Source organism: Paramormyrops kingsleyae, chromosome 23 (genome assembly GCF_048594095.1).
Source record: "Paramormyrops kingsleyae isolate MSU_618 chromosome 23, PKINGS_0.4, whole genome shotgun sequence".
Classification (NCBI taxonomy): domain Eukaryota; kingdom Metazoa; phylum Chordata; class Actinopteri; order Osteoglossiformes; family Mormyridae; genus Paramormyrops; species Paramormyrops kingsleyae.
Window position 1 is genome coordinate 13,857,339 of NC_132819.1, and position 3,426 is coordinate 13,860,764.

The following is a 3,426-nucleotide window of genomic DNA, read 5'->3' on the forward strand; positions in this document are numbered from 1 at the left end:
ATATACAGAGGGACTCTTTTCTCTTTTGATGAGATGTATAGTTATTTTAAAAATAAATGCTATCGTTCCATCTGCTACAGAAAAATCTTACTTACAGGGTAAACAATTAACACACTAACATTTGTTAGTTAATGTCCAAAACTGACAGCTTATTTTGCTTAATAAAAATTAAACACAGAGATTGGTGGTTTGCCGTTTATGAGCAGTTCTCCATGGTCAGGAAATATTTGCTCAGGCTAATAAAAGTGTTTAGATATTAATTTAACTGCTATAATGAAATGCATTCCAATATCTGTTTTTTAAAATATATTTTACTTAAGTGTGATTTCTCAGGGAATATTTACCAGTAATAAAAATGACTTTTAGTTTTAAATACTTTAGTGTTTATCGCATTAAAAATTATGTTATATTGAACATGCCTAGAATTCACATTTGTAATTTAAATGATACTTGATGACGCTGAATTTATTATAAAAAGGTTTAATTCAGACACAAAGAAAGGTGCAAATTGGAATTAACACATTGCTGATCCTGCAGACAGGGTGCTGCAAGCAATAGTGTTTTTTTTTTTTTTTCATATTTAGGAAAGAAATATATGCAGCTCCCATAGCACAGGACGTTACTGGTCCTCACGTCATGGAGATAATCATATCCCTAATCAAGCCAGTGCAGTTCAGTTAATCTGAGCTCTTATGAAAGTATAAGGGGCACATCTCACCATTCAGCCAGTTTTGCTGCTGGTGCCCCATTCCAGCCGTAAGGGGTATTAATAACCAGGGCCGTGCTGCAGGAGATTTAAGCATGAAATGCTTACTTTTCTTTAGATCAGGGTCTGTAAATACTGCATCATTCCATTAGCAGGTGACATCCTCAGCAAATACGGTGACAGCAAGTAATGTTGTAAGGACCACAGTCATTTTTGTTTTCGAAAAAAAAGAAAAGAAATATATATACAGTGGTACCTCAGTTCTCGAACTCATTGGAACTCGAACCAACCAATTCGGAAAAAAAAATACCTAGAGCTCGATCTGAATCTCAGAAGTCAAACCGTGAACGCTGACCTTAGATAACTTGCACGCGCTGGGAAATGAGTCACGCATGTCTCTCAGTGGAAACAAAGGGTAAAGCTTCAGTCTCAGCCTGGCATTCGCTGTGATAGCATCCTGCATGTTTACACTAGCTGAATACATATATTTAGACAGTAAAAATACATTTGGACAATGATAGACAGTAACAGTAATCATTATATAGTAAAAAACATTTAAAAATAAAGATTTCTTATTCATTTTTTTAATATTAATAATAAACCGTTAATACATTTAATTATAATAATACTGTCGTGCTGAGCAGGGTCGGAACGGAGACAAAGGCGCAGACGTCAGGGTATCGGGGAATACGGGGTTTAATTACAGGTAAGGCAGGCAAAACGCAGACGGACAATACAATGACCAGACTCGGGAAACAAACTGAAACACGGACGAAATACAGAGGACTAATGACAACAACCAGAAACAACAGTTCACACTGGGATCCTACACGAGGTTAACGAGGGGGCGTGGCTCACGGAAGGAGCGGACGATTGGGGCAGGACACATTGTTTGCATACATTTATTTTCTTACTTTACAAATTACTGTTTTGATAAATGTGCTTAGATGTGTTTAGTACAGTATATGCTCTTCTTGTTTTATCCGGCTCATTTTGTGTTTAAATGCTAAAAAAAACATATTTAGGTGTAATTTTTTAATTAATTCAATTAATTGGTTTTCCATGATCTCTTATGGGGAAAATTCGATCACAACTCGAACTTTTTAGGATTCGATCCGGAGTTCTGAATGGATTAAATTCGAGTTCTGAGGTACCACTGTGTGTGTGTGTGTATATATATATATATAGTGTGTGTGTGTATATGTATTTGTGTGCGTATATATATTTAAGCTTTAAAGTAATTTCATCCATCCATCCTTCAACTGCCTGATCCAGTACAGGGTCACGGAGAGCCTGGAGCCTGTTTCGGGGTGCAGGACAGGGGACACACTCTGGATAGGATTCCTGTCATCATTTTAATTGTACATTACCAATTTTCCAAACCATAAATAGTCAAGTTTATTTCTGACAGGGATTCAACGTGCCTTCATTAACAGTCCTTATGAATAAAGAAGGCTGACAAAAGGTAATTTGTTGGCAAATTTATTTACCCATCTAGTTACTGTTACACAGGCTGATTGCAGAACTATTGCAGGAATGTCAATGAGAAGCACTGATGAATAATACTGTATTATTTCTGAGATCTCTCATGTGAAAATATCCTAGTCAGTGGTGAGGTTGCAAGTCATGGATCATAGCTGTTAGATTCATCCTGCCTCAGACTGTGTGACTGTCCCTCAAACATGAAATAGCTAAGAAAATGTTCCGAAACATTGCGCTCTCCGACTGCTGACTTTCACAGGGACTTTGCTGACTAGGATTTACTAAGAGAAGAAGCATAAATTCATAAGTATGTTAGGTGCAATGCAGAATGTTTGCATACATAATAATGAAAAAAACACTGATCCTTACCTAGCTTCTAGATAAAAAGAACATTTTGAACGTTTGGGGAGAGACAATCTGCAAGTTAAACCGGATGAAAGGAAAACCTAAAATTGAGCGACTTAAATGCAGCTGCATGAAACGTCTCCTACCACAACATCACAGAGATACAAATGCCTTATTTATTATGTTAATGTTAATAAGAACAATATTTCTGAGCTGGGCAAGTCTTATACATAGTAGTTACCATTTTCCTTGTAGTTAACGGGGGATCCCCATGGTTTTCAGATGTGTGCTCCAAAAATCTACACACATTTAAGTCTGTAATTAACTGATTCTTTTTCATGTATAGTATAAAACAGTTTTTTTTTTTTTTTTTTTTTAAAAAAGATCCAGACATATTTTATCTACACATAAATCTAATTACACTTGAGGGCAGTGCTTTTCAAATGTAAGTGGTTAGCCTCTAAGGCAGGCTGCTGTTCTTACATGTGTAATAAAAATGGAGGCTTTTGAAGATATGGATGGATTACTGGAGCTTTTTGGCTTGATGGAAGTGCACACCTGTTTCCTCTTCCTTCTCTCCCGAAATGTGCAATTAAATGCACAAATCACGTCGCTGACTCGTCTTATAAACATGCTTCTTAACCGTGGACTTCACAGTCCATCCAGGCCTTGTACTTATGTATTTCTTGAAATCATATGCACTGCTTTTGTCCCTACTCCTTGTTTAAGTCCTATGTACTCTGCGATGAGTATCCACAAAGACTCCTCTACTTGTCTCTATTATACCCAACCACCGCAGACACCTCCATTATAAAGCTAATTTTTAGTATAATTACATACAGTCAAGACATATTATTAGGAGTCACGGTGCAAAAGAAAAACAGCACAGAGGG